Raw genomic sequence first — 13520 nt, 5'->3', positions numbered from 1 at the left:
TCTGTCTCTCTCTCTGTCTCTCTCTGTCTCTCTGTCTCTCTGTCTCTCTCTCTGTCTCTCTCTCTCTGTCTCTCTGTCTCTCTCTCTGTCTCTCTCTCTCTCTCTCCCTCTCTCTCTCTCTGTCTCTGTCTCTCTCTCTCTGTCTCTCTCTCTCTCTCTCTCTCTCTCTCTCTCTCTCTCTCTCTCTCTCTCTCTCTCTCTCTCTCTCTCTCTCTCTCTCTCTCTCTCTCTCTCTCTCTCTCTCTCTCTCTCTCTCTGTCTCTCTTTATTTACTGTATGCCCATTAGGATATAAGTTCCTTGAGGACAGGGGCTGTTTTTCCCTTTCTTTGTATATCCAGCAGATTGCCCAGCATAAAGTAATTGCTTAACAATTGCTTCCTGACTGACCAACAAACTAATATATCATTCCTTGGTGACATTGTTTCCTCCAATTCTTTAGAATTCCTTGGTTATGTGTTTCAACCTGATCCCAAGAAACTTTTTGTTGCCCTCTATGTGATACTTTGCAGACAGAAGCACTTTGCAATTTTTTTCATTGATTCATTCACATAATGTCTTGATTTTCTTTTGTCCAATTGCCCCCCCTTGCTTTGTTTTCTCTATTTTTCCCCAACATCAGAGGGGCTCTAGGTTAATGGGGGGGGGGGGAGGGAGTAGGAAACTACCCCAGAAGGTAAACAGAGAGCAGAGTGTGTGCCCACAGTAAATAACAAATGACTCTTGGTACCAAGTTCTGGAAATTATCTCACTGAATCAGATAAAGGAGACTAAGCAAGCTTGGGTGGCACAGGTGAGTCTTTCCTACGTCCTATTTGTGACGTATACTGTGTTTCAAGGTAAAAGTACCTTTCTTATTCTGAATTGCTCAAAGGAAAACTCTCCTTTACAGCTTCATATTGCAGGGTCATCTAAAGAAGCTGAGAGACATCATGGCGGTGACAGCTTGTCAGGGCTTGGGCTTTGTAGTCTCTATTATCGGCACTGCTGGAAACATTGCAGCAACCTGCATGGACCAATGGAGCACCCAAGACCTTTACAACAACCCTGTGACTGCTGTATTCAACTACCAAGGACTATGGCGCTCCTGTGTCAGAGAGAGTTCAGGCTTCACCGAGTGCCGAGGTTACTACACCATCCTGGGACTGCCAGGTAAGGGACCTGGCATGATCTGACTAGAGTCAGGGGGGGGGGATGAAAACCAGAAATGAAATTGAGGACCATTTGTAACTAACAAATTCTTGGGGAATCTTATATCTGGCACAAGATATTCTGGTATTAAGGTCGAAGCATTTGTTTACACTTTTGCTCAAAAATGGACTGTGGGTATATCTGCTTCCCACATGTTGTATCCTCCTTGTAGAATGCATGGTCCTTGAAGACAGCAATTGTTGTTGCTGTTGTTGCTGTCGATGTTTGTATCCTCAGCACCAAACACAGTAGCTTGCCCATGAATATGCTTAGTCAATACTCTTCAGATTGGAATGGATGAGAAAGGGAGTTTCTGTTCTCCAAACTCTCAAAGGTGTGAGTGATAGCAGTATCCCTAGTCTCAACTTCTGGCTAAAATGGTAGAAGTGAGACACATGAGCTGCCCAGAATAGATCAATCAATCAAGCAATAAGCATTTATTGAGCACCTGCTGCATGGTAGGCCCTGCACCTGTACTATACCTAAATCTAATCTAGATGTCAGCATGGACCTAGACAGTAATGAAATCAGTTCACAATTATCCATGGAACATGGAACTCAAAGGAATCCATATTTTAATCACTTCCTATCTTCTACTTTTATAATTCCTTTATTAGAGTTGATAACAAGTAGACTACTACACAGAGTCCAGTGCTCTTGCCCACCTTTCCATAGTATTTCAAAGGAGTAGTAAGATACCCTAAATATGTGGAGTAGAAGTTAGGAAGTAGAAAAAGAAAAGCCTAACTAACTTATGAACTAACCAACTCCTTGCATAATTGAAAGCTGACTGTATTTTTATTTCATGTGTATGACAGTCCCAAGTACAACAAAATCCATATAACTATTATTGGAAGACATCCTGGGTTTCTGACCTCAAGGAGGGCCTATTCCTAAAGTCCAACCAAATCAGTCAATAACATTTTAGTAAACGACTACTTTATACTCAGCTCTGCGATAAGTGCTATAAATACCAAAAGGGGCAAAAGAGAGCCCCTGACCTTACGTATGAATCTCACAATTTATAGGGGAGACTATAAGCAAATAAATGTTTACAAACTATATACAGGAAAATTATTCAGTTATCAGTTGTGTATGACTCTTTGTGATCTCATTTGGGGTTTTCTTAGCAAAGATACTAAGATGATTTGCCATTTCTTTCTCCAGCCTCTTTTTGCAGATGAGGAAACTGAGACAAAGACGGTTAAGTGACTTGTCCAGGGTCAAACAGCTAGCTAATGTATGAAACTAGATTTGAATCCAGGTCTTTTTGACTTCGGGATGGCACTCTATCCACTGTTGCACCTAGTTTCCTCTACTGAAAAACAGGAAATAATTAAAAGAAGGAAGGCACTAGAACTAAAGGGGTGGGAACAGCTTCCAATAGAAAGTGAGATTTTAACTGGAACTTGATGGATTCCAACAAAGTCGGAAGATAGAGATGAGGAAAGAGCATTCTAAGAACAAGGGACAATTAGAGAAAATTCCAGTGTCTTGTTTGAGAAAGAGTAAAGAGGCCAGTGTCTCTGTATCACAGAGTATGTGGCAGTGAAGCAGAGTGTAAGAAGACTGGAAAGGTATGTGGGAGGGAGGGAGATCCTAGGTTATGAAGGGCTTTGAATGCTAAACAAAGGAGTCTATATTTTATTCTGAAGGTGACAGAGAGTTACTGGAGTTTATTGACTACAAGAGTAACATGTTGGACCTGAGCATTGAGAAAATAACTTTGGTGCCAGAATGGAGGATGGATTGGTGAGTGAAGGGAGACTTGAGGCAGGCAGACCCACCAGCAGGCTACTGTCATATTCCAAATGTGAGTTAAGGACCTATAGCAGGATGGTGACATTATTAGAGGGAAGATGGAGGTGCATTCAAGAGATATTGCAAAAGTGAAATCAACAAACCTTGGCAATATATTGGATATGGGCAGTGAGAGATAATGAGGAGTCAAGGATGGCACCTAGGTTGTAAGCTAGAGGGAGTGGGAGGGTGGTACTACCCTTGGCAGCAGCAGGTGGTGCCCTCAACAGATAAAATACATAGCTACTGAAAAGTATCTATGTGGAGTATTGTCAAATACACACACACACACATATATATAAAATGAAGAGTATTCTTTTGAAAAAACTGCTGGAGAATATCATATTTCTTAATATGTTGTATTTTATGGAGAGAAATGATCAATGCAAACTTTTTTTAAATTGAAAGACTTATGCAATTTGTATGTGGAAAGGTTAAAAACGTGTCTTCACATAGGTATTGTGACCAGGACAACAATTAAGTTTGTAGTATGGTTAGTCACTAACATGGAAGTTAAACCACTGGATTAAGGGAAAGAGTGCTAGATTTTGACTGGTCACTGGAGCTGGATTGAAATCCAAGTCCAGTCTCTGCGTGATCTTGTATAAGTCATTTAACTTCTCTCAATCTCAATCTTCTCATGAGTAAAACGGGAGGGTGGGACTGACAATTCCTTTCAGTACTAAATCAATGATCTTATTATCTTATAACTTTATAAAATCCAAACTATAGAACTCCAAAAGTGGAGTTGTAAATACATCTATGGAACTCTGAAGTATTTCCCTATAGAAATAATATAGATGAAGGTAAATTTCCCAGAGAAAACCAAAAAAACCATTTTGATCAATAAAGTACTTGGAATATATAAGATAATTCATACCAGTGTTTCTATGGAGAAATGCATTTAAAACTCCATCCTGGTGTATAGGAACATGTCTTTTCCTTCCCATCACTCGGGTGGTGGAAACAGTTTCCTCCTCCTCTCCATCTGCAAAGAATTGGGAGCAGACTCTCCAGTTTGATATGGCTTACATGTCCTCTCTTTGCATTGGTGCTGAAATTTCCATTAACATTATTCTTTTACTTCAAACAACAATGATATTTTCTAAAGGAGCCCACTGTGAAACCTGTCGAACACTGTGGAAAATGATATAATTAGGCTGCTAATTAGATAGAATTAGATCATTACATTAGTTAGTTGGTATCTCAAAAACTTTAGAAGATATAGGGAGCCCAGAATGATATTATATAGTAACAAATGCTCAGAAAAAAATTACATTAAATTAAAAAATAAAAAGAGTAAAAGAGAAGGGAACTAAAGGAGAAGGGGTACACTAACTGTCATTTTGTAATTTTGCCTAGTACCAGCCTCCTTATTTAGTTAGATAAATTATTATTATTATTCTGATAGCAATCTTACACTGATATAACCCTTCACAGATTACAGGGCTCTATCAGAGTGTCAGTGGTTATGAGAGGTGTTATTAAATCAATTTATAGCTGGAAAAAATTGACTTTCAGGAAAGTTAAGGGAGTTGCCCAGGATAACACAGATACTAAATGATTGAGTCAAGACCAGAGCCCAGGTCCCCTGATTCATTATTTGGTAATCATTCTACTGTATCACAGTGTCAGTCATTCAGCAAACATTCATTTGGTGTTTACTATGTGCCAAGAACCATGCTAAGTGCCAAGGACCCAAAAAAAGGCAAAAACAAAAATAGACTTTACCTTCAAGAAGCTCACATTCTAATATAGTAGACAATATATAAGCAATTAAGTACAAAAAGATATATATATATTTATATAGTATAAATCAAAGATAAATAATTTACACATTTACCAATTTTCCCAGAGGAAAGGCACTACAAGGGGGTGGGAGGGACCAGGAAAGGCCTCTTGAATATGTTGGGATTTGAGCAAGTCTTGAAGAAAGACAGGAAAACACAGCAGTGAAGGTGAGGAGAAAGAGCAGGCAACACATAAGGAACAGTCAGTTACAAGGCATGAAGTCACAAGACTGAGTCATGTGTAAGAAGCAGCAATGTCATAGGATCATAGAGTACCCTGAGGGTCTTTCCCTCCCCATTTGATTTTTTTTTCTTTTGGATTAAAGGGGTCAGACCTTGGCTCAGTTCTTAAATACAACTAATCACCGAATGGGTGTTGCCTCAGTGAGAACTCTGAAAGACCTTAGCTTAAAAAGGCCAAGATTTCCAACTTCATCCTTAGTCATCTCCAGTCGTCCTGATCTATATCTGGCCACTGGACCCAGACGGCTCTGGAAGAGAAAGTGAGGCTGGTGACCTTGCACAGTCCTCACTCACTCAAATCCAACTCACTTTCAAGTTATGGCATCATCTTCTTGATGTCATGGTCCTCCTCGAGAACAAAGAACAAACCACATCCATAACACAGGGGGAAGTAAAGTGTAAGACTGGAACAAAAGGGAGGGACTAGGCTGTTAAGGGATTTAAATGTATTTTTTGATCCTAGAAGCAAAATGAAGCCATTGGAATTAACCAAGTAGGATATGACAAGGTCAGATCTGTTGTAGGAAAATCACTTTGACAGCTGATTGAAAGATGAACTGGTGTAAGGCGAAACTTGAGACAGGAAGACTATCCAAAAGATTATTGCAGTAGTCCAGGGAAGGGGTGATAAGAGCCTATACCAGATTGGCTGCTGTGTGAGTACATATATGCATACATACATACCTATGTGTGTGCAATGTTGTGAAGGTAGAAATGACAAGAATTTACAGCAAGTTGGATATGTGGAGTGAGTGAGAAAACAAAGATGACTCTTAGGCTGCAAGCCTGAGTCTCTGAAAGTTTGATGGTGCTTTAGACAGGATGAGGGAAGTTTGAAAGAAAGGTCAGTATGGGAGAAAAGATAATAAATTTTCTTTAAGACACATTGAATTTAAGAGATCTATAACACAGCCAGCTTGATATGTCCCAAATTATGTCTGAAATAGGAATGGAGATAGGATCTGAACTTGTGATTTCATTAGAATAGGGAACTCCTGGAATACAGGTTGGCACCCTCATTGCCACATATAATCCAAGGGAATTACCAAGAACACTGACACATCAGAGGGATTGGTCAGAGTTATCCAATCAGTCTGTGTCAGGTGGGACTTGAACTCAGGTCAAGGCCAGCTCTCTATGTGGCAGATGTTTATAAAATCAACAGAAAGTGTATATAAAAGAAAAATCTATTCTCTAGTAAGAATAGCAAGTAACTAAACTATAAAACATAACTATGGGAAATGTTCTATGCTACCTCCCTCTTACCTAGTCATGATAAATGCTGCTAAGTTGTCCCTCAGTATTTGTTTATAAGTAAAGTTTCTTGAAATTTTAAGTGAAACTATAGATGCTTAGAAAATGACTTTCACAAAATATACTGAAGCAGAATTACAATAAAGGACTTACAAATCTTGACCAACAGACATCCAAATGACTCATAATACACTGAATTTTGTTGGAGGTGTCCACATGAGTTTTTTAAATAACTTTTTGATAAATTAGTAACTCACCTTTACAGAGCTCTTAATAGTTACAAAGGATTTTATGTACATTATTCTCACTTAATCTTCTCAACTTTCCTGCAAAGTGTGTAGTACAAATATTAAACCAATTTTACAGATAAAGAAACAGACATTCAAAAACTACATGACTGTACCACAGTCATATTGAGCAATAAATGGAAAAAATAATATTGGAACTCACATCTCTAAGCTCCTGCTCTAATATGTTTTTCATTATACAATATTCCTGTCACCAAATACTAGGTCGAGTATGCATGTGATTCCATAGTCCTTTGTATATTTAAATAGTACTATTCCTATTTGCCACTTTTGCCAAAAGCTACATTCTTATTGGGTTTTGAATAGGCTCACCTTAAAAAATAAAAGCATATCCTGTCTGTGACATTGTAGAAGTCCAAGTCTCATTTGGGTTGAATATGAGCATAAAGATTGTTTGGGGGTCTGTAGTACTAAGCAGATATTTTCTCTCATCACATCAATCAATTATATCAACAGACTTCCAATATAAACTCTACATCCTTCTTATCAATGTAATCATAGTTTTTAAATTACCCATTTGAGTTCCCCTACGTATTCATAGGGCTGTCAGACATCTTTGAGGCCATCTATTCTAATTTCCCATTTGGTAAAGTATCTATTCTACAGCATTCCTGAGAATCCAAATTCTCCTTCATTACTTTCTAACTTCTGTTTCATTACTTCCAGTGCAGTACCAGTTCTTATATTGTTTCAGGCAGTTCTATTTATTGGAAAGGTCTTCCTTCTATGCATATGAAATCTGACTTTCTTGTAACTTCCATCAATATGTAGAAGAATACCGTTTTGCAGTGATTCAGAATAATAATAAAAATAATGAGAATGAGAATAATAATAATAGTAACAATTTCAATAGCTACCATTTGTAAGTGCTTTAAGATTTTCAAAGTTCTTTACAAGTATTTCATTCAATCCTCACAACAATCCTAAAAGGTAAGGATTACTATTATCCCCATTTTGCAGATGAGGAAGCAGATTACACTGGGTTACAGGGCTCATAAATATGTGAGGTCAAATCTGAACTCAGATATTCTAAACTCATAGTCCAGTGCTCCAACCACTTAGCTGCCTCATATATAACAAAGCATCAAATTTTGGAGCTCAGCAATCCTATCCTTTTTTTCCCACTCACAACTATTTTTGTCTGATGTAAGTCAAATGAGAGAGAGAGAGAGAGAGAGAGAGAGATTTCTGGAGTAAAAAGTCCTCAAATGTGCTCTACTGAATACACATCAACCATAAGATACATGTAAACAGGTGAAACCTTGGTGAGGCTGTTAGTGAAATAACAAGATAAAATAAATCCACACTAATACATGTAGCAAGTTATCCAGTGTCCTGCTGACAGAATGCTAACCAAGGCAGCTCAGTCATTTGGAGCAAGCATGTAGTGGTGATATACATAGTCCCGTGTTGCTGTTGTTTAGTTGTTTCAGTCATATCTTACTCTTCATGATGCCACTTGGGGTTTTCTTGGCAAAGATGCTGGAATGGTTTGCCATTTCCTTCACCAGTTCATTTTACAGATGAGAAAAATGAGGCAAACAGGACTAAGTGACTTGTCCAGAGTCACTCAGCTAGCATTTGAGGTCAGATTTAAACTCAGGTCTTCCTGACTCTAGGCTAGAGGCACTCTATCTACTGTACCACCTCATTGCCCCATATAGTCTCTTAGGGTGTTATTTATTCAAAGTGTTCATCCTTCATTATTTTTTTTATTGAGCAATCAGGGTTAAGTAACTTGCTCAAGGTTACACTGCCAGTTATTTCTGGGTGTGGTTGCTGAGTGTCTGAGCCCGGGATTCTATCTCCAGGTCGTCCCAACACTGGAGCCGGTGCTCTTACTCGCTGAGCCACCTGGCAGCCCCTCATCCTTCATTATTAAGGAGGATCAAAGCCATCAGGAGGGTGATGTCTTATAGTGATACAGGAAAAGGATGTCACAAAAAACAAAAGTACTTTGCCCTCCCTGATCCTGGACATAATTAATGTATCTTAACATCAAATGAACTTTTTTTGTTACTTGACTATAACTTCGTCGATGGCAAAGGCTGCATCATATGCAATCCTTATGAATTGTCCTGTCACAAAGCACCTAGTATGGCATTCTGCACACAGTGGGTACATAATAAATGTCTGTTGAATTAAATGGACAAAAGAGGATCTGCGGTTGTTGTGTTAATGACACAAACATAATTGTTTCCATCATTGTAGTCATTAGTCTCTTGGCTCTACTGTCTTTGTTCTGTGTAAGTTCATACAAGTCTTCCCATATTTCCCTGACTTCCTCATGTGTGTCATGTCTTTTCATGCAATAGTAGTAAATTACATTCATACATCATAATTTTGGTAACCATTCCCCCAATTAATGGGCATTTACTTGTTCCTTCATTTTTTTTATTCTTTTGCTACCACAAAGAGAGATGCTAGTATATTTTGCTATGTTGGGGGCCTTTATTTTTGTTGTTGAGATGGAATATTGCATATGCATATACATATATATATGCAGATTCAATTGCTTTACTAGCTTTTGTTCAGATTTTATTTTTTGTGAAGAGAGCATTCAGTGGGAGCTATACTGGGAAATTAGTGTGACATCAAAAAAGATACAAATAAAAGTTATTAGTTGTGAGAAAAATAAGTTTCCAATAATAATAAGTCAAAGGTACTGTTAGCAACAGTGAAGAAAAGGCTTTCTGAAGGGTGAGGAAATCAGTTAAGAGAAGGTTGTTTGGGTCTTTGGCTCAATAATTAATTTTGTAAAAAGTCAGTCAGGTTACACTTCATGGCGACATATTGAATTCCTGAATGCAATGAAGTTTTCTACCATTGAGTTAGCAGATGATTGTATTTCATTTTGAAGGTGATTAAACCCTGTTGTACTGATCTCTTTATTATTGAATAAGATCAGAAACCAGTTTTCTTTTACAGTCACATCTTTGGGGTTTCAATATGTTCCAACAAACCCTGTCACAGTTAATGAATAGATGGCTTTTTTCATTGTGACCTTTTATTCAATGTTTTGACAGTGGTAATTCATTTTATGAAAAAAAGTGCTGTATCAACTAAAAACAGTGAAGTGTTCATACAGTGGCCAGACATTCTGCTGGGTCTATGCGACACTGAGCATCTGGATAAGAAGTAAAAAATTCAATCATCCAAGTATTTTCAAAACATCTAGATATTTGATTTCAAATAGGCCAAATATAATTGGTCAAATTATTCACTTTTCAGTGGCTTCCTTTCTCTTTTATATTTTCAAACAGCCTCTTTTCTCCTTACTTAAGCAAAGTCATTGGCACCATTTCCACAATTTAAAAAAAAAAAAGAAAGAAAAAAACTTGATTCATTATTTTATTACCTAGGAAGATTTTTTTTTAATTATTTTTACTTTGTTCTTTGCCTACTTTGTCTGATCCTTGTCTAACAACTATAGGCGTGATATTCTACTGAAGGATCTGGACCATATCTATATTAACATTCTTACTATAAATGCAGCAAGACGCCAGAAGGAAAGAAGCTTTCCCCTGTTCCCTTTCTCCAAAATTGAGTGTAAAAGTTGAATCCTTGCCTCTCTATCTCTCTGTTTCTCTCTGTCTCTGTCTATGTGTCCTGTTCCTTTGTATCTCTCTGTCTTTTTCTGTCTCTGTCTTTGTGTCTCTATCTCTCTGTTTCTATCTCTGTCTCTCTTCTGTCTCTGTCTCTATGCCTCTGTCTTTCTGTCTCTGTGTCTGTCACTCGCTCTCTCTCTCTCTCTGTCTCTCATAGTTGAGAACACCATGTCTATGGGACTCGGGCAGACTACTATGAATTTAAGACAGGTAGAGCTGGGTTTGCTGTATTTTGGAAAATGCTTTCAATAAATCCTTCACTTGCCAAAATAAACAAATAAAAACCTGACTTGTTCACATTAAACCCTGTTCTTTGGGTTTGGTGCTGGACTTAGTGCTAACTCCTGATCAGTGTTAGTCCTCCTGCCATTTTGAATTCCCAAACTCAAGTGATCCACCAGCCTCAGCCTCCCCAATATCAAGTACTACAAGCATAAGCCATAAATCCATCTACAACTCAATCTCAAACAAAATGAAAACTTCAGGTGACCCAAAGAGCAATGGAAAGATATGTGCTGAGTGTAAATAGAATTCAGCATATTGCCAACAAAGACTCATATGGAGAAAATAGAATAAAGACCATTATTAAACCTCAGTATGACTTTTAAAAACTTTTTTAAATTGGTCATACAGGGACAGTAAGGGACAGCCCAATTTTTTGTACTGGTTCCCATGCAGTGTTAAAATACATAGAGAAACACCTTCAAAATTGATTTGTGGAGGGTCATGGATAAGAGTCAAATGGGATGAGAAGGTGTAGATGGGCTCAGATGTACACTAGTGAAAGGTGTGCCTATCCATGAATCCCAGATCCATAAAATTCTACACGTATCTGCATGGTACCAAGATGGAAAGGGAAAAGTTATGTCAATCATTCGTATTTGATTATCTAATCATCTGAATATCTGGCCCTGTGTATAGCTAACTATTAGAGAGGTAAGTCATTGAAAATTTTAATTTTCATTTTGAACTATCTGTTCTCTTGTCGTGTAGACAAAGATCGCAAATGTCATAAGATTAACATTTGGAGATGAAACCAAAAGAAAACTTTGATGATGGGAATCAAAAGCTAAGGCTGAAGCCCTTGACCCTGCAGTTAGGGGAAAAGTACAATGAGATCATGTCTACCTGCAGAGTGGTACAATACTTCCAGAATTGTTCCAGTGATAATTTTTAGCCTAATCATCAAACCAAGCAATCAAAGCCTATTAAGGGGTGAAAAGAATCCAAGAACATATTGAGTATTTTAGAGGTGAAAAAGCAAAGATTCAGAAAAGAGAAATGACTTACCTAATGTCTAGAACACAGACTTCTTAACTTCTAAACTAGCTCCCTAAACATATTATCTTCCAAAAGTCCCCAGGCTATCAGCCTAGTCAGAGAATATTGTAATTCATTCTAATCCCAATACTACAAAGCCTTGGTCTCTGTGACTCCATTCAAGGTCTCCATTTGTCAATGTCTCCTTACTTTTGAGCCATAACTATACTATTGGAGTGTACATTATCTTAGAGAAATAAGGTTGAGGACAAAAGAGGGAGAAAACCATTTTAATTCATCAAGAGCCATTTTATATTTGTTTACTGTATTTGCTAGGAATAAAGAAAGTTGGAACAAGGGCTGGGTACAGCAAAGATAACATTGAAATGCTCCAAAGTACAGTGCTGCCTTCCCAATACAGTATCACTGAGGAGTGGAGAGATTGATTTTTTTTTAAAGCAGTCTAGGGAGTGCCCTAAAATCCAGGTTTAGGGGCAGCATAGTTAAAACCTCTATAAACACTTAGAGGCTAGGTACACAAAACTAAAATGAAATAATAATATTATAAATTATTTGATAATGTTAAGCATAGAGATACCAGTACTAGATAACTTAAGGTAAAGATTTATTTTCTCATGCTGTACTGGAGCTTTAGCTTCTTATATTGAAAGTTCTTGTGGAAAAGATGCGATGGTTTTCTTTGGTAGTACAGTGTGCATTTTAGTTCCTTAGTGCACACTATAAAATTACATGAGTTGGATATAATTTTATAGTATGCTCTTATAAAAAATTGTTTAATGGCCCCAAACGTCTGCCAGAAACAAGGAGTCATTTTTTTAATGCCAATATTCAACTCATGTTGACATGAAGTATGGAAATTTATTATCTCCAAAGAAATAAAAATTAATGTTGCTTAGAGAGCAATGCAGATACTATGCATGGTGTATATATGTAGTCTTAAACATATAAAAACATAGGTTTTATGCTAGAAGGGACCATCATGACACATGGAATATAGTCCTGGACTTAGAGTTAGGAAGACCTAAGCTTAAATACCTTTGTAGACACCTACTAAGTTATTTAATCTCCGTTTGCCTCAGTTTCCTTATCTGTAAAATGAGGATAATAATAGCACCCACCTCACAGTGTTGCAATGGTGATTAATGAGATCATCTATGTAAAGTGCTTTACAAACCAAAAAATGCTTTATAAGTGGCAGCTATTATTGCTGTTGAATTCAATCCCCTCCTTTTAGAAAAGAGGAGATCAAGGCCAAGAGAAGTTAAATGATCTGCCCAGGGTCACACAGCTAGTAAGTATTTGAGGCAGGACTCAAAGCACAGGCCTTCCTGACTCCAAATCCAGTACTCTGTTCTGTGTTCCCCCCCAGTTGCCTCCATTGTAACAGATGAGGGACTAAACTAAAGTAAAATCATCAGAAAAATGCATGATTTAGAAAGAAATTGGCCTCATCACAAGATGAGATCAACAGCTCTCAGTGGGCTATGTAGGTGTTCTACTGGTGTCCTCACAACATGAAGAGAAAGTTAGGAAAACACTCATCATTTGGGGTGAATGTCTTGTGGTAAATTTATGGGAGAACATAAGAGTCATACAAATGAGGAAACTGAGGAAAGCAAAGGTTAAGTGACTTGCCCAGAGTCACACAACTATTAAGAGTCTGAGATGGAATTTGAGCTCAGATTTTCTTGAATTTGAGTCTAGCATTCTATCTGCTCTATCACTTAACTGGTCCATTCTAGTTGCGAATCTATGATTTCATGTTTAAGACTTCTTAGGGATGAGTTCCAATTTGTATCATTGGAGGGAATACCTACATGAATAGGTTTGTGTCATAGACATATTTGAGGATTTGAACAGTAAATAACTGCACATTAACTCCCTTATTCCTCTAATTCCCTACAGTTTAGTCAGCTGGTATCTTTTCTTGAGAGAACAAAAAGTCAAACCGGTCTAGGTCACCAGAAGAAAATAATGAAGATTCTTAATGTGTAACGTTTTGATATCTTCCATGCCCTGGGCCTCCTTCCTATCTATCCATTTTAG

This window comes from Petaurus breviceps, unplaced genomic scaffold (genome assembly GCF_028583685.1).
Source record: "Petaurus breviceps papuanus isolate PSGF00001 unplaced genomic scaffold, PetGlider_PUasm1.0 90604, whole genome shotgun sequence".
Taxonomy (NCBI): domain Eukaryota; kingdom Metazoa; phylum Chordata; class Mammalia; order Diprotodontia; family Petauridae; genus Petaurus; species Petaurus breviceps.
The sequence above is the reverse complement of the archived record's forward strand: the minus strand, read 5'-3'. Positions refer to the sequence as shown.